Consider the following 23,558-nt stretch of genomic DNA (forward strand, 5'->3'; position numbering starts at 1 on the left):
GCTTCTCTCTTCTATCCCGGCAGCCCCGCCCCCAGGTTACACAGGGGATGAAGCCAGCGCCGCTCCAGCCCTGCCCACTCACGGCGCTGCCTAACGGTCCCGCCCAGCTCCCGCCTACCTCGTCCTTCCCGGTCTCCCGGGCCCTCCCAGCGCCCCTGCCTCCTTCACTTTCTCTTTCGTGCCCACCCCATCCCTCGGCCTTAGTAGGGTGAGGCCACGCCCCTCCCCGCCCCAGCCCCGGCTCAGCGCCTTCCTAATCCTGGCCTGCCCTGCCCCTCTCAGCTCCGGGCGGGTAGCCCTGGGGCCCCCACGCTGGCATTCCAGGGCGGGTGTATCCGGGTGCAGCCGGGGAACGGCGTGGGAGCGGTTTGTGTTCCAAGTCGGGGCCTCTATCAGGAGGCGGCCTGGGCCCAGGCACTTTTTGAAAATACTGACTACCATTGATTGAATCCTTGCCAGGGGCCAGGCTCTATGCCAAGCGCTGTATAAAGTTCTAGTCCTTGAATTCCCACAACTCATGGGTACTCTCGTTGCGCCTATTTTACTAATGTGCAGTTTAAGGCTCACAGAAGGGAAGTCACGGCCTCTGAATATCATGGAGGCGGGCGTGAGCGGGATTCAGCCTCAGGTCCTGAGTCACAGGCTTGAGCTGCCCCAGCTTGCCTGGACTGGCCCCTGGGGAAGTAGCCCAGGCCAGCCAGTGCTGGGGCAGTGCCCAGCAGCTGCCTGAGGTGAGGGAGGAGGTGTGGGTTGAGAAGAGTGGCAGGAAGGACTGCGGGCCTAAGCCCTCAAAGCTGGCTTTCTCCCTGAAAAAAAAGTGACCCAGAATTGAGGTGCGCTGCAAGAATTCTCTAGATGGCTGCGGTGCCCACCCTGTGTCCCAGCCTTCTGCGCCCCCCCAGCCTCCGGGGGACTAGCTTCAGGCAGATTAACTGGTTAATGACCAGGGGCATTCATCTGGGCAGCTGACGAAGCTCTTTCACTTCCATTATCACATTGGCATCTCACAACACACCATTGTGGGAGGGTATGATTATGAGCGCTTTGTCTGGGTGGAGTAGGGGCGGGAGCTGGATCCCAGCCCAGCAGTGTAGTTCTCACAGCGTGGTCCTTGAACCAGGAGCAACATCATCTGGGAACTTGTTAGGAATGTGGATTTTGAAGCCCTATCCCAACCTACTGAATGGAAAACTGTGGGACAATTGGTTTGAATACGGCCTCCAGGTGATTCTGAATCACATTCAAGCATGAACCACTGTTGAGAAATTGTAAAGAAGTTAGAGTGGTCTGAGAATCACACAGACCTAGGTAGCTTCCTGGTTGCTTTTTAACCCCAGGACAAGGCAAGATACTTAACCTCTCTGGGATGAGCCCTTAAACAGGGAATAATAATAAAAAGAGCCATAACAATCATGCCGATCTTGACGGTGGCTCTTGAAGATTACATGTGACAGCATTCATGAAGTATTTGGCCCACCATCTGAATGCCGTACATGCACAGAAAATGTTCTCTTTTTCAGCAAAAAGTCTCCATAGAATTCCCACACCAAGTCAGAGGAGTGAGGCTGGGGAATCCTTTAAACCCAGCAGCGTGTCCTACCCGCAGAGAGACACCCTCTATCCTGCTAGTGGTTCAGATCCTAACAAGCTCCTAGGTGATGTGGATGCTGGTCCGGGGACCACACTCTGAGAACCACTGTGCCATTCTGTCTTGGGCTGGGTTTCAGATTCCCTACCCTACCCAGCCCATGCAAAATGGGCATAAAATATCCTCCTATTCCACCCTACTCCACACCCCGTCCCTCCGAGGTGGGGGTGTTTGTGATGGTGTATGACAGATGCTCCTGACAGTGATAACTTGACTTAAGCATACCCTGAGAATGGTCCTGTATGGCAGATGCACCCAAATGTGTGTTTGGACTTTTGAGCTAAGGAACTCGGGAGTGACCAACCTGGAGATTCATTCCTTATCTGTGAGGAACATTTGAACCCTGGCCCATCCTGTGGAATGCAGGCTGTACAGGGGTTCAAGGTTCTTTGGGGCCAAATGAAAGTTATCAGGTGGAGGTTGTTAGGGGGAGGGTGCTAAGTGAGAATGATGTATAAACTGTATCCTTTTTGTAAGCGGTTGTGGCTCTCTTGCCCAGCCTGCCATGGGACTGTACAGTTCTCCTTTCCAGCCCACTGCCACCTGCCATTCCTGTGTGTAAGCTTCCCAATAAACCCCCATGTCCCAGTTGCTGGCTCTGGTCTCTCCTTCAGCCTCTTGAACCTAGTGCCATCCCTGCTGAAGTTAATAGGGCTCCAGCACGACAGATGGGACTGGCCATTGGCAAAACAGCTGGATCCCCTCACTGTCCCCTTGTCCCATGAAGACATTCCCTCATATTAGTCCCATCTGCTATCCCTTGCTGCCCTGCCACTCCTGGTTAGAGATAGAGGCAGCTGTGGTGACATTGAGAGCAGTCTTCAGGCAGCTTCTGGAATCTCTGCCATACTCCCTGTCATTGTCTGAGCCCCACAGAAGAGTGTCTCCCTGTAGGAGTGCAGGGCCTGGGGCACTGGTCCTGTTATGCTGACCTACCCAAACACGGAAAGCCCAAGAGTGCAAATCAAGGACCAGATACCTTGTATCCAAACATTTAACAGACTGTGAAATAAAATGTGTATTTTCCTGCCTTGACAAATGTTCTTTCTAATGACCAGGAAGACCATGTTCAAATTTAGAATTATTGGACTCTTTAGAATTGTATGCAAGAACATGGCAGTGCGGGAGGATAGCCTGGCCCTAGCCCTCAGCCCACCCACTCTACTTCTTTTCCCACCCCATCTCTGTCCTATGTCACAAGTGGCCTAGGACTCAGGCATGTGGACACTCCAGCCCACATACCCAAACTCTGCCCACACGCCTTGCCTAGAGCCACCTCTTGGTTACCTCTCTATGGGTGCACGCTCCAGGGACAGGATGTATCCTCAGGAGGATGGACCTGGGCAGGCAGCTTTGTAAACCTTAAACTGACTGGGGGGCTGGGCACAGTGGCTCACACCTGAAATCCCAGCCCTTTGGGAGGCTGAGGCAGGAGGATTGAAGAGCTCAGGGGCCAAGACCAGCCTGGGCAACAGGATGAAACCTTGTCTCTACAAAAACTACAAAAATTAGCTAGGCGTGGTGGCAGACGCCTGTGGTCCCAGTTACTCAGGAGGCTGGGGTGGGAGGATCGCTTGAGCCAGGGAGGTGAAGGTTGCAGTAAGCTGAGATTGCACCACTGCACTCCAGCTGGGCAACAGAGCAAGACCTTGTCTCAACAAAACAAAACAAAAAAACCAGCTTGGGCGGATTAGGTGGTCTAGGTTTTTAAACACCCAAAGCATGATCAAGGTCAGGTGTGGGCTCTGGGTGACCACAGGTGCCCTCTTGTCCAGGTCTATGGTGACACTGCCATTTGGCCTTGTCTCCCCAGCTTCTAGCACATGTCCAGAAGCTTAAGGGACAGTTGTTGAGTAGATGTGCATCTGAGTCTAACTTAGTCCATTTTCTGTTGCTATACTACAATACCATAGGCTGGGTAATTGATAAAAGAATTTTATTTCATGTAGTTCTGGAGCCCGGGAAGTCCAAGGTCGAGAGGCTACATCTGGTGAAAGCCTTCTTACTGCCTCATCACATGGTGAGAGGGCAAGAGCATGCCACCTCAGGTCTCTCTTCCTCCTATTATAAAGCCACCAGTTCTCATCATGAGGGCCCTATCCTGATGACCTTATCTAATCCTCCCAAAGGCCCTACCCCCAAATACCATCAACATATGAATATGGGGATTCAGTTTCCAGTACATTCAAATCATAGCAGAGTCATTCACTGAAATATCACATGGGGTTGGCTCCCTCAGCATTGTTGCTATCTCCTCTCTTCCAGCAGAAGGCAGGCTTTGTCATGACTCACCTTGGACATTTTGCCAGGCAGAGAGCACAGACACTTCTAGTGAGAGACTCCACCTCTGGAAATTCTTTAGCCCATTCTAGAGGTGGAGCCAGGAGTTCTGGAGGTGGGAAAAGGGTTTAGAAGAACCACCCTAGAAAGCCTTGAGAGAAGATATCTATGGCCAACTTGGAGGTGGGGAAGATGGTGGCATGGCAAGACCTCAGAGAGGTATGGCTATAGGATTCCCAGACTCTCAGAAGATTCCCTCACCCCAAAGGTGGAAGAGGAACAGCTGAGCAGGAGACTTCGAAGAAGTTGTAGGCAAGAACATGGGGGCCAGTTCCCTGTTGGTGTCTGGGCCTAGGTTAAGGCCCCAAGACTTTTGCACAACTCTGGTGGAGGAAGGTAAAGAGAATAAGTGGGAGTATCTGTTTCCTACTGTTATGTAACAAACCATCCCACTCATTTATTTTGCCCATAAACCTGCAGTTTGGGGTGGGCTGAGCAGCAAAGGCTTATCTCTGCTCTATGCAATGTCAGCTGGTTCAATTGGAGGTTAGAGATCCATTTTCAAGATGGTGCACTCACACACCTAGCATGTTGGCACTAGCTGCCAGCTGGGAGGTCAGCCAGAGCTGTGGACTTGAGCTTCCTCATAATTAGGCTGCTGGTTTTCTAGGACAAACAAAGACCCACTTAGAAGTGCATGGCATTTTGTGACCTAGCCTTAGAAGTCACCTAGGATCACTTCCTTTGCATCCTATTAGTAGAAGCAGTTACCAAGGCTTACCTGATTCAAGAGCAGGGTACATAGTCTCTTTCTTAACCAGGGGGTAACGAAATTCTAGAAGAATTTTCAAGAAAGGAGATATTGTCGCAGCCATCTGTGAAAAATACTATCTGCCCCAAGCGAGTCCTCAGAATGACTGGAGGAGAGTTTCCCTGATGGGAGCTTGGGAGCTGAGAGTTCAAACTCAACTGATTGTTTTGAAAAACGGTATGCAATATGTATCACACAAGCATTTGTGCACAAATGAATAAGAAGTTCAGCAGTGGACAATTAGTCTTGAGTACTTGGATTTTTTTTTTTTTTTTTTGCGATGGAGTTGCATTCTGTTGCTCAGGCTGGAGTGCAGTGGCATGGTCTCGGCTCACTGCAACCTCCAACTCCCAGGTTCAAGTGTTTCTCCTGCCTCAGCCTCCTGAGCAGCTGGGACTACAGGTGCATGCCACCACACCTGGCTAATTTTTTTGTGAGACGGGGTTTCACCATGTTAGCCAGGATGATCTCGATCTCGTGACCTCGTCATCCGCTTGCCTTGGCCTCCCAAAGTGCTGGGATTACAGGCGTGAGCCACCACGCCTGGCCTAGTAATTGGATGTCTTAAGATCTTTCTTCAAGAGTCCTCAGAATAGAGTTAGCACCTCCCTCCCTCAACCTGCACAGTTTCCTTAAAGTTATAGACTTAAAAGTTGCACTCATTTAATCCTTATAGCAACAACCCAATGAGGCACATACCATTATGAGGCCCATTCCCAAGATGTGGAAATGGAGCACTCAGATGCTAAAGTCATACAACTAACCAGTGATGGCGGAAAGTGAAGTTGCAGCTTATATATAGCTAACCCAATTTTTAGTTCCTGAAATTGAGCCCTAGGGGAAAGGCCCAAGTTGGGACCCAGTGAGCGCCCAACACTGAATCGCAAACCTCGCACTGGGTCAAGGAGGTTCCCCAGGGTCTTGAAGGGACCTTGCTTCCTGCTTACAGAAAGAAGGCTGGCCCCAGAAAGCTGGGCTCCAATGCTTGCCTGGCATAACTCCGTCCCATCCTCTGTCCTCTTGCTGAGTCTCAGGTCAGGAAGTGGTTAATAGCACTTTCTAAATGCAGTCATTCCTGCATTTGAATGGGCTCAGCAGGACCACCGGCCTTTATTTTTTCTCCAAACCACTTAAACCGGCTCGGAACCCTAAGCCCATTATAACTGGGTTGTAGCTGGGGACAGGGGCTGAGTTCCCACAGAAGAGACTGAGCCATTGATTTGTTCCTGTCTCAATCATTTCAAAAAGATCAGTGAGGCCCCTACTCAAATCCTGCCCTGCCACCTACTACATCTGAAGGTCCAGGGGTTACTCCCAGCCAGCCCTGGCCTCAGGGGGCTTTTGGCCCCTGCACATTGCCATCTTGCCATAGCAACTACGACACTAATAATGGCAGCCATCTTTTTAAAAGTAAGCTGTAAAATGACTAATTTAAATATATTTAACTAATTTGATAACTAGGATTTGTGTAGCACTTTACATATTCTAAAGCTTATTTATATTTATCTTACAACTGTGGCACTTGGGTAAGTCTTTGAAACTATTAAATCATGTCCCCTCCTCCCCATCCACAATTCCCTGTTCCACCTGTTTATTTTTCTTTTTAGGCATCAGCTTAATCCCATGGTAGGGGTTGGGTACCCCAAATATATGTTGGGCCTACATCCCAATATATGTCATTTATTTATAGTAGATATGTATGTACTATTTTATTAGCCGTTTTACATATTATGAACAATGTGCAAAGACAAATATTTTATTTTATTTACTATTATTATTATTATTTGAGACAGAGTCTCACTCTGTCGCCCAGGCTGGAGTGCAGTGGTGCAGTCTTGGCTCACTGCAACCTCTGCTTCCTGGATTGGAGCAATTCTCCTGCCTCAGCCTCCCAAGTAACTGGAATTACAGGTGTGTGCCACCACACCCAGCTAATTTTTTTGTATTTTTAGTAGAGACGGGGTTTCACCATGTTGGCCAGGCTGGTCTTGAATTCCTGACCTCAGGTAATCCACCCACCTCGGCCTCCCATAATGCTGGGATTACAGGTGTGAGCCACCGTGCCCAGCCAAAAGACAAAAATTTTAAAAGATAATTATTTAAAATATTATATATATATCTAAAAAATAAACAGAAAGCAGTCCTATTATTTTCTCCTTGAACCCCAGCAGATCACATTGAAGACCATCAGCCATGCCCTTAGGGAGGGATTGTTGGAATAGCAAAGCAGAAGAAAGGGGACTTCTCTGGGCAGTGCTTCTTCAGAGTGTCCAGATAGAAGCACACCTTGGAGCTGTTGCAGGTTCCTTTCCAGACCACCACGCTAAAGTGAATTATTGCAATAAAGTGAGACACAATTTGCATTGGTTTCCCAATGCATGTAAAAGTTATGTTTACACTCCACCATAGCCTATTAAGTATTCAATAGCATGTCTAAAAAATGTGCATACCTTATTTTTAAAATGTTGATCCTGGCCAGGCACGGTGGCTCATGCCTGTGATCCCAGCACTTTGGGAGGCTGAGGTGGATGGATCACCTGAGGTGTGGAATACGAGACTACCCTGGCCAACATGATGAAACCCTGTCTCTACTAAAAATACAAAAATTAGCTGGGTGTGGTGGTGGGCGCCTGTAATCCCAGTTACTCAGGAGGCTGAGGCACGAGAATTGGTTGAACCCAGGAGGTAGAGGTTGCAGTGAACCGAGAGTACACCACTGCATTCTGGGAAACAGGGCGAGAGATTCAGTCTCAAAAAAAAAAAAAAAAACGGTTGATCCAAAATTCTGACACAAAGTGAGTGCATACTGTTGGAAAAATGGCACTGATAAACTTGCTCAGTTCAGTTGCCACAAACCTTCAGTTTGTAAAAAAACACAGTATCCGCAAAGTGTAATAAAAAGCAATGTATGCCTGCACTCATAAGCCCCTGAGACGGATGAGGAGGTGCTGCGGGAAGGTGAACTCTCATACCTGTTCTTCAGTGGAGTTGCACAAAATCAGTTGGGAGATCTTTCCCTGAATCTAGGCCTGAGATCTAAAAGAACACACTTGTGGCCCGAGAAGCTGATGGTGTAGACATTCATTCTCTCCCTTATACAGTTGAGAAGGCCAAGGCTTAGTGAGTTGAGTTGAAAAAGTTTTGAATTTGTGGCCAGCATTTAAAAATTGGGGAATTTTATGTTGATTTTTAGATGTATAGGGATAGGGGGACATCTGAGCCTCCTGCTGTGCCTTCTGATGGGGCCCACAGCAGATGGACCTGAGTTGTGGCTGACCTCTTCAGTTGTGACATACACCCTCCAGCTGGCTACAGTCCCCACTGCGCCTGTGGCTCATCTAGCCTGCTTCCCTCATTTCTGTGACCTGCCTGGTTCCCATGGGCAACTGAGTTTGCAATCCGGGGAGCAATACTGGCTGAATTCACGTTCATATTGAGAGCATTCTGAGTAGCTGGCAGGGCCACACAGACCTTAGCAGGAAGACAGGGACACCACACTGTTTTCTTCCTTTCTTTCCAGGATGATCCCTGTGAAAGCTGCCATGTTTGCACTGTCCTCCTCTGTGAGACATGGTTTAGCTCAAGTCCTGGCTCTGATAACTTTCAAGCATGTGGCTTTGGGCACATGTGACTTTCACCTGTCTGGGTTTGTTTCCTCACTGCTTAGGCTGCAGGCAATGCACAGACAATATTTGCTACTTTAGGGCTATAAGATGAACTAGTTAGTTGTGTCCGAGTCATTCCTTTTACCAACAGAAATGAAGAGAAAGAGGAGAAAAAAATAAAATAAAACCAAAAACCTCATCTTCTCTCCAAAATGAGCGTTTATCGCCCTCTGGTGTCCACCACAGCGCTCAGTGTGGTCAATTAAGAGTGGTTTGAAGGCCGGGCGCGATGGCTCATGCCTGTAATCCCAGCACTTTGGGAGGCTGAGGCAGGCGGATCACCTGAGGTCCGGAGTTCAAGAACAGTCTGGCCAACATGGTGAAACCCTGTCTCTACTAAAAATACAAAAATTAGCCGGGTGTGGTGGCATGAGCCTGTAATCTTAGCTACTCGGGAGACTGAGGCAGGAGAATTGCTTGAACCTGGGAGGCAGAGGCTGCAGTGAGCTGAGATCACTCCCACTGCGCTCCAGCCCAAGAAACAGAGTGAAACTCCATCTCAAAAAAAAAAAAAAAAAAAAAAATTCAGCTGGCATGGTGCCTCACGCCTGTAATCATAATCCCAGAGCTTCGAGAGGCCGAGGAAGGCAGATCTTCTGAGGTCAGGAGTTCAAGACCAATCTGGCTAACATGGCAAAACCTCATCTCTACTAAAAATGCAAAAATTAAGCCAAGTGCGGTGGCTCACACCTGTAATCCCAGCACTTTGGGAGGTCGAGGTGGGTGGATCGTAAGGTCAGGAGATCAAGACTATCCTGGCTAACACAGTGAAACCCCATCTCTACTAAAAATACAAAAAATTAGCCGGGCATGGTGGCAGGTGCCTGTAGTCCCAGCTACTCGGGAGGCTGAGGCAGGAGAATGGCATGAACCCGGGAGGCGGAACTTGCAGTGAGCCGAGACCACGCCACTGCACTCCAGCCTGGGTAGCAGAGTGAGTGAGACTCTATCTCAAAAAAAAAAAAAAAAAAAAAAAAAAAAAAAAAAAGAAATACAGCAATGGGCTCACGCTCATGGAATTCACTGGTTTTACCCTGTTCCCTATTATCTTGAAGCAGCTGGATTGATAGAATGGTGGAGTGGACTTTTGAAGTCACAATTACAGCACCAACTAGGTGACAGTACTTTGCAGGGCTGGGGCAAAGTTCTCCAGAAGGCCATGTATGCTCTGAATCAGCATCCAATATATGGTACTGTTTCTCCCATAGCCAGGATTAATGGGTCCAGGAATCAAGGGGTGGAACTAGAAATGGCACCATTTACCATCACCCCTAGTGATCCCACTAGCAAAACTTTTACTTCCTGTTTCCACAACATTACATTCTGCTGGCCTAGAGGTCTTAGTTCCAGAGGGAGGAATGCTGTCACCAAGAGACACAACAACGATTTCATTAAACTGGAAGTTAAGATTGCCACCTGGACACTTTGGGCTCCTCCTACCTTTAAGTCAACAGGTTAAGAAGGAAGTTACAGTGTTGGCTGGGGTGATTGACCCAGAAAATCAAGATGAAATCAGTCTACTACTCCACACCAGAGGTAAGGAAGAGTATGCATGGAACACAGGAGATCCATTAGGGCATCTCTTAGTATTACCAAGCACTGTGATTAAGGTCAATGGGAAACTACAACAGTCCAATCCAGATAGGACTACAAATGACCCAGGCCCTTCAGGAATGAAGGTTTGGGTCACTCCACCAGGAAAAAAAAACACACACACACACACACACACACACACACACAACCTGCTGAGGTGCTTGCTGAAGGCAAAGGGAATACAGAATGGGTAGTAGAAGAACGTAGTCATCAATACCAGCTACGACCACATGACCAACTGCAGAAACGAGGACTGTAATTGTCATGAGTATTTCCTCCTTCTTTTGTTAAAAACATGTTTGTGCATGTATACACTTGTACTAAGAAAATATCTTCATTTTATTTCCTTTTCCTTCATCATGTGACATAAGATTTATTGACTTATTCATATCAGCATTGAAGTATTGTTAACTTTATGTAATCGTATTTGGGTTGGGGATTGGTGCGTTTCCTGTTGTATGAAGGATAGTTGTATTATGTTAGACATAATTATGACATCGCTATTGTCTTTATTTGAAGATTATGTATGATGTGTGATGTTTTGTGTATGATCTCAGGAGATGTGTACGGGTTCAAGTTGACAAGGGGTGGACTTGTGACGGTTAATACTGAGTATCAACTTGATTGGATTGAAGGATGCGATACTGATCCTGGGTTTGTCTGTGAGTGTGTTGCCAAAGGAGATTAACATTCAAGTCAGTGGAGTGTTGAAGGCAGACCCACACTTAATCAGGTGGGCACCATCTAATCAGCCTCCATAGAATATAAAGCAGGTGGAAAAACGTGAAGCAACGACACTGGCCTAGCCTCCCAGCCTGAATCTTTCTCCCATGCTGAATGCTTCCTGCCCTTTAAAATTGGACTCCAGGTTCTTCAGTTTTGGGACTTGGACTGGCTCTACTCGCTCCTCAGCTTGCAGGTGGCCTATTGTGTGACCTTGTGATTGTTTAAGTTAATACCTAATAAACCCCCCTTTATATATATATATAATATATATATACACACACATATATATACACACATATATGTATATATATCCTATTAGTTCTGTCCCTCTAAGAGAACCCTGACTAATATATAACCTATGCATATTCCCCCATATACTTCAAATAATCTCTAGATTACTTATAATATCTAATACAATGACTATACAGCACTTCATTCACGTGGGTTGAAGGTAGTACTCAGCACTTGGAAAATTCAAGTTTTGCTTTTTGGGATCTTGTGGAATTTTTTTTTTTTTTTTTTTTTTTTTTTTTGACAGGGTCTCGCTCTGTCATCCAGGCTGGAGTTCAGTGGTGCGATATTGGCTCACTGCAACCTCCACCTCCCGGGTTCAAGCAATTCTCCCACTTCAGCCTTCTGAGTAGCTGGGACTACAGGCACATGCCACTATGCCCAGCTAATTTTTGTAGTTTTTGGTAGAGACAGGGTTTCACCATGTTTTCCAGGTTGATCTTGAACTCCTGACCTAAAGTGATCTGCCCACCTTGGCCTCCCAAAGTGCTGGGCCACTGCGCCCAGCCAATTTTGTGGAATTTATGTCGCCAAATATTTTTATTGTGTGGTTGGTTGAAGCCATGAATGCAGAACCCACAGATATGGATGGAGGGCTGACTGCCAGCAACAATAACAGTAGTAGTAACAGCAACAGTAATAATAGCAGTGGTGGTGGTTAGAACTGTAGCAGGAGCAGCAGCAACAGTATTTCTTAATGGGTATCATTTCTTTTTGGGATGCTGACCTGAAAGTCCGTGGACTGAGTCATTCCATGGGTGGGAATAGTGATGGCAAAGCTGCTGTTGATGGTAATGAAGATGCTGATAATGATTGTGATGACGATGATGAAGATGGCAGTGATGATGCTGATGATGTCATTCATGATGACTTTGGTTGGTGCAGTGATGATGGGGATGACGATGGTGATGATGACAAACATGATAGAGATGGTCGTGGTGATTGTGAAGGTGCTGATAGTGGATTGTAATGGTAATGGTGAGAATGTTGATGGTGTTGGTGGTGACACTGATGACATTGATGATGGTGACAATGGTGGTAGTGGTGGTGGTTATAGTGATGATGCTGCCAAAGTTAACTTCTGTCTTATGTTAATATTTAGTTTGGTGGACAGCAGCTGAGAATGCAGTTGAAATCTTGTCTCCTGTCTTTGTTGCTCGGTCTCCTCAATATTTGGCGCTACCTTGAGGTCTAATATGGCTGCTTCAACTCTAGCCATCACATCTCCATTCTAGCCAGTGGGAATTCAGGGAAGACAGGGAGGGGGGAAGCAAAAGGCAGCCTCTTGTCCTTTTTTTTTTTTTTTTTTTTTTCATTCTAGCTATATTTTCATGGGTTTTGTGTGGGTTTTTAAAAAATGTTTTATTTCCATAGGTTTTGGGGGGAGCAAGTGGTATTTGGTTACAGTAAGTTATTTAGTGGTGACTTATAAGAGTTTGATGAACCCATCGCCTGAACCTCTCGTCCTTTTAAGGGCATAACCTGGAAATTTTTGAAATAGAACTCAGATAAAACATTATTTTAAATACTGCTGTCATGGATAAAGTTTATCATATGGCCCAGTGACCTGATACCTAAAGACCCCAGCAAGCAAATTCCTCTTAGATCCAGGATAAAGGTGATCTCTCCTGGTGAAGTAGAAGGTTTTCTTTTTTCTAGCTCTTTCTTCATTTCTTCTTTCTTCACTTCCAGCAAAGTGCTTGGGCTCCAGAGACAGCCTGCAGGCTTCCTGGCTGGGCTGGTGATAAAAGGGCCACACTGGGATCTGGGACTGACACCATAGACTTGGGGCCCTAATAAGGCTTCTAGCAGAATGGAAGGGAGAGATCTTGGCAGATAACATATGTTGCTTCTGCTTCTTAAAACATGTTCCTAGTGGGCCAATACTAACATGTGATGTCACTGTTTGAAATACTAGTGCTATGGTTTGGATGTGCAGCCCCTGTAAGATTCATATTGAAACTTAATCCCCACCTTGGTGGTAGTAAGAGGTAGTAATCACTTCTTTCTGAAAAGTGACTAAATCATGAGGGCTCCAACCTCATGAATGGATTTGTACCTTATAAAAGGACTGGAGGGAACCAGCTTAGCCCTTCTTGCCCTTCCATCCCTTCTGCCATGTGAGGGCATCTAAATGGTGCCATCTATGAGAAGCAGGCCTTGCCAGACACTGCATCCACCAGGGATTGGTTTTGGACTTCCCAGCCTCTAGAACCGTGAGAAATCAATTTATATTATTTAGAAATTATGCAGTCCCAGTTATTTTGCTATAGCAGTACAAGTGGACTAAGTCACCTCGTTAAGACAATGGAACAAGGAATCACAAAGACATTTTCTAACTTTGGCTCCAGCATAAACTGTTTTACAACCTTAGGTAATCCTCTGATTCTGACTTTTCTCTTTTTTCCTCACATGGTGGAGAGAGAGAAAGAGCTCCAGTGTCTTTTCTTATGAACACACTAATCCTATCAGATCAGGTCCCCATCTTTACCCCGTAGAGGCCGTTTCCAAAAACAGCCACACTAAAGGTTAGAGCTTTAATATGTGAATATCAGAGGGGACATAATCATTTAGGACATAATACTAACCTATCCAAAAATCCCAATCGATTTATCCAATATCATACAAACATGCACAGTATTACAATCCTCTGAGGACTTCTGCATAATAGAGAGCATCTGAAACACCAATCGCCTAATTACCCAACCCTAAATGGAGTCATTAGTGGGTTTGTGTGTCTGCCAGCTTAGGGACTCTTTGGTAGATGATGGTTTTTGGTCTACCACTTAATCTGTTTTTCTAGGTTTTTAGAAAACACCTGTTGTGCTCAGGAAATGTGGTGGTGTATTCCAGAACCAACAACACTTTTATAATCATTCTTTACTTTCTTATTCATGAAAAAAATATGCACAGTATGCAGAGTCACTCACGGCCAAATGGAGGCTCACCGGTGCATTTCTTTCATTGCCAAATATTTCTATGAGTGCTTAAATTTCCCAGGTCTCCTGGCTCATCTGCTTCCTCCACAGCCTCTTCCTCTTTCTTAGGCAACAGTTACACCTAAAAATGAGAATGAGCCTATAGTAGGCCAGGCACAGTGACTCAAGCTTGTAATCCCAGCATTTTGGAAGGCCAAGGCAAGTGAATCACTTGAGGTCAGGAGTTCGAGACCAGCCTGGCCAACATGGTGAAACCCCGTATCTACTAAAAATACAAAAATTAGCCGGGTATGGTGGCCGGGACCTGTAATCCCAGCTACTCAGGAGGCTGAGGCAGGACAATAGCTTGAACCCAGGTGGTGGAAGTTGCAGTGAGCCGAGATTATGCCATTGCACTCTAGCCTGGGTGACAAAGTGAGACTCTGTCTCAAAAACAAAAGAGAGAGAGAGAGAAAAGAGAATGAGCCTATAGTGGTGGTTACACATTACACTGTGAACATTGGATGTAGACCTCCTGGAAGAACTACTGAGATACAACTCACACTCATGTGTCTTCTTGCAGTAGCCACCCACAACCCAAATGGTCTAGCCTCCATTTTTGTGTGAAATCATTACAGTAGGCTTTTTGTTCATGAGTCAGTGCTATGGTCTGAATGTTTGTGTCCCCTGAAATTCATATGTTGAAACCTACTCCCCGATGCAATGGTACTAAGAGATAGGGCCTCTGGGAGGTACTGGTCATGAAGGTTTCACCTTCGTGCATGTGAGCAGCACCCTTTTAAAAGAGGCCCAAGGGAGCTTGTTAGCCCTTTCAGTCATGTGAAGATGTAGCTAGAAGGTGCCATCTGGGAAACAAAGAGTGGGCCCTCACCAGATGCCAATCTGCTGGTACCTCAGTCTTGGACTTCCCACCCTCCGGAACCACGAGAAATAAATTTCTACTGTGAATGAATTACCCAGTCTAAAGTATTTTGTTATAGCTACTTGAACAGACTAAGAGTAAATTTGGGGTAAATATTTTTTCAAATCATGATGGCAAATATGTACATATTTTTACTTACATATAATTTATATGTAATATGTATCCAGATATATATTCAAGAGGGCAAAGGCATTGACTGCTATATCCTCAGTGCTAGAATGTCACCCAGGACACAGGAGGCACTCAATAAATAATTTGTGAAATGCAGAAATGAAATATAGTCAAATGAGAGCTACTATGAAGCATGATTTGTGGCATTCAGTGGCTTTGTAACTGATGTACATGGTAGCTGTGCTCCCCAGAATCCAGCTATCAGTGCTAGAGGGACTGGTACGGGTTTTCCTTTTCTCCAACGAGTCCCTTCCCATTCCTGTAAGATTAGATAGCCCCGTCCATTGTCATGTGACTGGTGACAACTCCCTCTGGGAGGACACTTCTCTGTCGATGATATGGAACTCAGCCTCGTGACTTGCCTTAACCAATGCCATGTGGGCAGAATGACAGATACCACATCCAAGCAGGAGCTTTGAGAGCCACCATGTGGCTTGACCACTGCTTTTTCTTTCCTCTCCCATGAGAAGACCCTCAATAGAGACGGATTTTCCATCTTGGATCTGGGAATAACAAAGACACACGAAACAGAGTCTCACGTGACCCCCAGCAATCTTTAGCAGTCATGTAACATAAGTGGGGAATAGGGCCTTTGTTGATATAAATCAATGCGATTTGGGGAGTTCTTTGTTACTGCAGTATAACCTCACAGAAGCTGTGACTCTCCAGTCAACCCCAACCCCATGCTCAACAATTCGGGAGGCTTTGCAAGAGCCTTTAAATAAAATTTTTCTGCACAAACAACTAGATTTCACTTGCCATGCTTATAACTAATACCTACTGTGGTTAATGTTATTTCATCATGATTATTAAATGCTGTGACTTTAGGCCAGTTATCATTGGCTTGTAAATCCCATGCCTCAAGTGTCCTTATCTGAGCCGGGTGGGTGTCTGCAGTTGAAACTTGGTGTAGAGACCTAATTCCATGTCCCCCCTCGCCTGACCCTGCAGCCAGGGGGATTAAACTGAGACCATGAGGAATAGGGCAGGCCCTATTCCCCTGGCCCCAAGTCTTTCATCTCCAAGCCCCCCACCTTTTTTTTTTTTTTTTTTTTTTTTTTTGAGACAGAGTCTTACTCTGTCGCCCAGGCTGGAGTGCAGTGGTGTGACCTCGGCTCACTGTAACATCTGTCTCCAAAGTTCAAGCGATTCTCCTGCCTCAGCCTCCCAAGTAACTGGGATTACAGGCACCTACCACCACGCCAAGCTGATTTTTGTATTTTCACTGAGGATGGGGTTTCACCATGTTGGCCAGGCTGGTCTGAAACTCCCGACCTCAGGTGATCTGCCCACCTCGGCCTCTCAAAGTGCTAGGATTACAGGCGTGAGCCACCACACTTGGCTTAATTTTTGCATTTTTAGTAGAAATGAGGTTTTGCCATGTTAGCAAAAGCCTGCTGTACTTCTTCAGCCATAAAGTGATTGCCTTGGTCAGAGGCAATGCTCTATGGAATACCATGATGGTGGATAAGGCATTCTGTGAGTCCATGGATGGTAGTCTTGGCAGAAGCACTGCCTGCAGGATAGGCAAACCCATATCTAGAGTAAGTGTCTATTCCAGTGAGGACAAACCTCTGCCCTTTCTGTGATGGAAGAGGTCCAATATAGTCAACCTGCCACGAGGTAGCTGGCTGATCACCCCAAGGAATGCTGCCATATCGAGGGCTCAGTGTTGGTCTCTGCTGCTGGCAAATTGGACACTCAGCAGTGGCCATAGCCAGGCAGGTCAGCCTTGGTAAGTGGAAGTCCATGTTGCTGAGCCCATGCATAACCTCCATCCCTGCCACCATGGCCATTTTGTTCATGGACCCTTTGGGCGATGACAGGGGTGGCTGGGGAAAGAGGTTGAGTGGTATCCACAGAATGGGTCATTCTATCCACTTGATTATTAAAACCCTCTTCCACTGAAGTCACTTGTTGGTGAGCATGTACATGGGATACAAATATCTTCACAGTTTTTGACCACTCAGAGAGGTCCATCTGCATACCTCTTCCTCAAATTTCTTTGTCATCAATTTTCCAATCATGCTTCTTCCAAGTCCCTGACCATCCAGCCAAACCATTGGCTACAGCCCATGAATTAGTACATAATCACACATCTGGCCATTTCTCCTTCCATGCAAAGTGTACAACCAGGTGTGCTGCTCAAAGTTCTGCCCACTGGGAAGATTTCCCTTCACTGCTGCCCTTCAGGGATGTCCTAGAAAATGGCTGTAGTGCTGCAGCTGTCCACTTTCTGGTGATGTCTGCATATCGTGCAGAACCATCTGTGAATCAGACCCTAGTCTCCACTCCTCTGTCAACTGACCATAGGGAACTCCCCACGAGGCCATCAGTTCAGCCTTGGGGAGAGAAGGCAGGGTGACAGGAGTGGAGACCATGGGCATTTAAGTGACTTCCTCATGTAACTTACTTGTGTCTTCAGGACATACTCGAGCCAGATCACGTATACACCACCTCCATTTGATGATGGAATGCTGCTTTATAGCCTGATGGGTCAGAAAGCACCCAATTCATGATACGCAGCTCAGGTCACATGGTGCTTTGATGACCCATAGTCAAACGTTCAGTTTCCATCAAAGCCCAGTAACAAGCCAAGAGTTATTTCTCAAAAGGAGAGTAGTTATCTTAGAAGATAGCAGGGCCTTGCTCTAAAATCCTAGAGGCATCCACTGCGATTCACCTATGTGAGCCTGCCAAAGGCTCCAAATGGCATCCCTATCTGCCACTGACACCTCAAGCACCATTGGATCTGCTGGGTCATACGGCCCAAGTGTCAGAGCAGCTTGCACCACAGCCTGGACCTGTTGCAGAGCCTTCTCCTGGTCTGGACTCCACTCAAAATTGGTAGCCTTTCGGCTCACTTGACAAAGGGCCAGAGTAACACACCCAAATGAGGAATGTGTTGCCACCAAAATCGAAATAGGCCTACTAGGCATTGTGCCTCTTTCTTGGTTGTAGGAGGGGCCAAATGCAGCAACTTATCCTTTACCTTAGAAGGAATATCTCTACAGGCCTCACACCACTGGAACCATAGAAATTTTACTGAGGTAGAAGTTCCCTGAATTTTAGTCAGATTTATTTCCCATCCTCTGGCACGCAAATGTCTCACCAATAAGTCCAGTGTGTTTGCTACTTCTCGCTCACTGGATCCAATCAGCCTAATGTCATTAATGTAATGGACCAGTGTGATATCTTGCAGAAGTGAAAAGTGATCAAGGTCTCTGCGAATAAGATTATGACACAAAGCCAAAGAGCTGATATACCCCTGAGATACGACAGTAAAGGTATATTACTGGCCTTGCCAGTTGAAGGCAAACTGCTTCTGGTGAGCCTATGGACAGGAATGGAGAAAAAGGCATTTGCCAAGTCAATGGCTGCATCTCAGGTACCAGGTGATTGTTAATTTGCTCAAGCAATGAAACCACATCTGGTATGGCAGCTGCAATTGGAGTCACCACTTGGTTAAGTTTACGAAAATCCACTGTCGTTCTCCAAGATCCGTCTGTCTTCTGCACAGGCCAAATGGGAGAGTTGAATGGGGATGTGGTGGGAATCACCACCCCTGGATCTTTCAAGTTCTTGATGGTGGCACTAATCTCCACAATCCCTCCAGGGATGTGATATTGTTTTTTATTTACTATTTTTCTAGGTAGAGGCAGCTCTAATGGCTTCTATTTGGCTTTTCCCACCATAATAGCCCTTACCCTACCAGTCAGGGAGCCAATGTGGGGGTACTGTCAGCTGCTAAGTGTGTCTACACTAATTATGCAGTCTGGCACTGGGGAAATGACCACAGGATGAGTCCGGGGACCCACCGGACCCACCGTAAGTCAGACGTGAGCTAAAACTCCATGAATTACCTGACCTCCATAAGCCCCTACTTTAACTGGAGGACCATAATGACATTTTCAGTTCCACAGAATCAACGTCAGCTCAGAGCCAGTGTCCAGTAGTCCCCAAAATGTCTGATCATTTCCCTTTCCCCAGTGTACAGTTACCCTGGTAAAAGGCCGGAGGTCTCCTTGGGAAAGGATGGGAGAAAGATTCACTGAATAAATTGTGGATAATGTAGTGGGGTCCTTCCTCAAGGGGACCTGGCCTCCCCTTCATTCAAGGGGTTCTGGGTCTATAAACCGGCTGGGTCTGTAAATCAAGTTGGGAAATTGATTGAGGGACCATGATTCTCTGTTTTTATAATTCAAATTAGCCTTTTGTCCGTTCGACCTAGAAGTTTTCTTCTTGCATAATTTAAGTGGAAATGCGGTAGGCTTCCTATCAATTTTACTTCTAGGAACACCATGATTAATTAGCCTATGCCAGAGCTCTACATGAGTCAGACTATTCTGATTGCCGTTTTGCCTCTGCTGTGGTAGGTACACCCACCTTGCCTTTGAAAGTTGAGTGCTGCCACTTGGCCCCTGCCACCTCAGGATCCAGTTATTCCCATTGTATTTAAATTTTGTAGTTGAGTGACTGCAGTTCCCACTGTTAGATCTGACATACAGAGAAGAGCAATTACAGGGTTCTCCAAAGATGCAGGTGCTGCCCTTACAAATCTATTTCACAAGGCATTGGTCAAGGGTATATCTTCTGGACCCTCCCAGCTGGGATGAGTAGGTCTGAAGTGACTAATCCTCTCCACCATCCCCATATCCCCAAGCCTTTGGATCCCTTCCTCTACATTAAGCCAAGGGAGATAGGCATCTCCAGCTAACTCACAGTGGGCCATCTTTTAGTCCATAGTTCAGCTAACCAAGCAAACAGAACCTCTTTGAGCTTCTCAAGCTGCAATATTAAATTCAGAGTCCCTACTTAGTGGGCTCAAGTCAATAAATTCAGCCTGATCCAACTCTATGTTCCTTCCACCATTACCCATACCCTTAATATCCACTCCCATGGATGTTCTCCAGATTGCTGTTTATATAAACTGGAGAACACAAACAGTTCTTTTTGAGTGTAGTGCACCTCCTCATGGGTCACACTCTCAACCTCATCTCTAGCGGCCCACCAGGACTTCAGTCTAGTTACAGGTCTAGAAGCAAACAGAGGTGTTGGGGGTGGCTTCTGAGGAGAAACAACATTACCTTGCCTGGCAACTGCCTCAGGTGAGGCCATCACTGTTGCCTCAGGCAGTGCAGGGTTAATCTCCTCAGACAAAGGTGTAAAGGCTGATGGCAGCACGGGTCAGGGAGGGGATGTTGCCACTACAGGGGATGGGAAAGCTGTTCCTTCTGGCAAAAAAGGTTCATTAGAGTTCACAAACTCAGTGTTCCCAGCTTCATCAGGTTCCTCCCACCTGTCACCATTCCAAGTTGCAGGGTCCCATTCTTTTCCAATCAAGAGTAACACCTTTAAAGGAGATAAAGGAGATGGAGAGATGGAGAGAGACCTTCTCTTCCCTTTACTCCATTTCCATTGCTTGGAAAGCAGACCCAACAGACAAACTGGTCATCTTTCTTTAACTGCATGAAACTGCATGTTGGGGATGATGGAGAAACATGATAGAATGTCTGGGTCCTTGCCAACATTAAGCAGCCATGCCAGAGAGACAGATTTCCATTTTGCTGAAGCCACTGAACTTGGGGTCTTTTGTTAACAGCAGACTAATCTATATCCTTGCAGTTTCTCTTGGTTTCATTTGCTTTACATGGATTCAGAGAGTGACCTTTTTCCTAAACTCATCTTCAAAGTTTAGGGATCCTTGACTCTAATCCTCATTGCCCAAATGAAAACCTCCATGTTTTACTCCATGGCTATTTCTCAACAAGGTACCTCCTCCTCTTTGAGGCCCCCCTCAACCTGTAAAGTAGGAAAAGTGAACTCAGCAACAGTGAAGAACAGTGCAGATGAGTGAGGTCACAGATCAAGGGCTTTCAGCTTTACAGAAAGAATAACATTTAATAACAGATGATGAGGAGGATGACGGTGATAGAAATGATAATGCAAGGGTAGCTGTAATCGAGATACAGGTCTGCGGTTTCTGATGGTGATGGAGTTGGTGATGGAGGAAGTGGTGATAAATGGTTGTAAGAGTTGTGATGAGAATGAAAATTGTGGCGTTACTAGTGACACTGATGGTGGGAGAGGTGGTGATAACATTGATAGCAATGATAACAATGCTGATGATGGTATCTGATTAGAATGATGTGGTTGCTGTGGTGATGATGATGGAGATGACAATCGAGATGGTGGTTGCTATGGTGATGGTGATGCAGATGCTGGTTGCTACAGTGATGATGGGAGTGATGACTGTAGTGATGAGAAGAATGGTGAAGTGTGATGGTGAGGTAATGAGAGGTCATTATGGTGATGATAACGATCATGGTGCTGGTGATAGTGATGATTGTATTGCTGATGATGGTGGTGATCCTGATGACAACAATGGTAATACAAGAATGGCATTGACATTGGTAGTGTTAATAGCGATATCAATGGAAGCTCTTTTTATTGCTGGATATAGAATTGTGAATAACTTCTCTCTGGTCATGGATCACCTTTTCTTCATGAGATGACAGCCAGATTTATAATTCCAGATCTGATCTGTTCAACAGTTCCTGGACTCACATATGCATTTTTACGTCTCATCTCTTCTCATGCAATCACATGTGGAACACTTGTTCCCCTTAGCATCTGCCCCACACCTGTTCTTCCTGTCATCCTCATCTAAGTAAGTCACAACACCATACATCCACAGTGCAAATTCTAGGACATACCCTTGGTTCCTTCCTTTGACATATCTTCCCCATCCACCTGGATTTCCAGCCCTTCAGTAAGCCCAGCCACCTCTACCTTCCATTGCTTTTGATCTGCATCCTTCCACCCTCTTGTTCCAAGTCACCATCATCTCCCTCCTGGCTTAATGCAATCATCTCCTAACTGGACAACTCAGCTCCCTGGTTTCAGTCTTTTTTATTTTTGTTTTTTATTTTTGGAGATAAGGTCTCACTCTGTTGTCTGGGCAGGAGTACAGTGGTGTGATCACAGCTTACTGCAGCCAGCCTCCAACTCCTGGACTCAAGTGATCTTCCCACCTCAGCCTCCTGAGTAGCTGGAACTACAAATGCGCCACCACACTCAGCTAATTTTTAATTTTTTTTTTTAAGAGACAGGGTCTTGCTATGTTGCCCAGGATGGTCTCAAACTCCTGGCCTCGAGTGATCCTCTCACCTGGGTCTACCAAAATGTTGGGATTATGAGCGTGAGCCACCACACTTGGCCTGGCTTTCACTCTTGCCACCCTACAATCCTTCTCCTCTCAGCAGTCAGAGTTATACGTTACAAATGCAAATTAGACCCCTCCACCACGAAACAGCTGACCCAGGCCCTCCACTACCAAACAAACAGCTGACCCAGGCCCTCCACCACCAAACAAACAGCTGACCCAGGCCCTCCACCACCAAACAGCTGACCCAGGCCCTCCACCACCAAACAGCTACTCAGCTCCTTAAGCTGACCCACAAATACAGACCAGAGACAAAGCAAGAGAAGAAGCAGAGGCTGTTGGCCCAGGCTGAGAAGAAAGCTGACAGCAAAGGGGACATCCTCACTAAGAGACCACCTGTCCTTCAAGCAGGAGTCAACACTGTCACCACCTTGGTGGAGAACAAGAAGGCTTAGCCGGTGATGACTTCTTGTGAACCGACGTTTGGTTGCCAGCCTGCTGCCTCCCGCAGAGAAGAGTGTGCATGCTAGGCCAGTCACCTCTCAGTGGGTAGCTTGGAGACAATGGGCCTAACCATTTTGAGTAGCACTTGACTACTCATTGAGCTTGTTGTCTTCCTGCCTGCCCTGCATTGTAAAATGGGGGTCTCTGATTGCATTATCAAGGGGAAGGCACGACTGGGACGTCCAGTCCACAGGAAGACCTGCACCACTGTTGTCTTCACACAAGTTAACTCAAAAGACAAAGGAGCTTTGACTAAGCTGGTGGAAGCTATCAGGACTAATTGCAATGACAGAAATGATGAGATCCGTCATCACTGGGGAAGAAACGTACTGGTTCCCAAATCTGCGGCTTGCATTACCAAGTTGGAAAAGGCAAAAGTTAAAGAACTTGCCACTTAACTGGGTTAAATGTACACTTTTGTTTTCTGTACATAAAATTTATCAAAATGATACAAATTCTCCTTCAAAAAGAATTTGCACTCTTCCCTGCTTAAGACCTATCAATGTCATGTATGCATGGATTTCCACGCTGGGGTCAGCAGCTTTTGATGGTTCCTTAGGAATCCAGAGGAGGTGGAGGATGGGCAGAGCAAGTGTGGTTCCTAACTTCACATCCCCCCAACCCCTACTGCCAGAGAAGCCTCACTTGTACCAGGTGTACAGAGAGGCAGTATAACCTTGAGATGAAGGACAAGGTTTCAAAGTCAGTCAGCCTGCATTCAAAACCTGACTCTGCATCTCAAGCTGTGTGACCCTGGCCAGGTTACTCGTCTTCTCTGATCATTAGTCCCCTCATCTGTAAAGTGAAGCTAATGTTGTACCTGCTTCCTAAGGGTTGCTGGGA

General features: G+C 46.3%; 1 pseudogene; it reads left to right on the forward strand.

Annotated features, from left to right (window-relative positions):
- The first annotated feature begins 11,934 nt into the window (after nt 1-11,934).
- On the forward strand, nt 11,935-23,122 carry LOC144334572 (large ribosomal subunit protein eL8-like; annotated as a pseudogene).
- The last annotated feature ends 436 nt before the right edge of the window (nt 23,123-23,558 follow it).

Source organism: Macaca mulatta, chromosome 14 (assembly GCF_049350105.2).
Source record: "Macaca mulatta isolate MMU2019108-1 chromosome 14, T2T-MMU8v2.0, whole genome shotgun sequence".
Classification (NCBI taxonomy): domain Eukaryota; kingdom Metazoa; phylum Chordata; class Mammalia; order Primates; family Cercopithecidae; genus Macaca; species Macaca mulatta.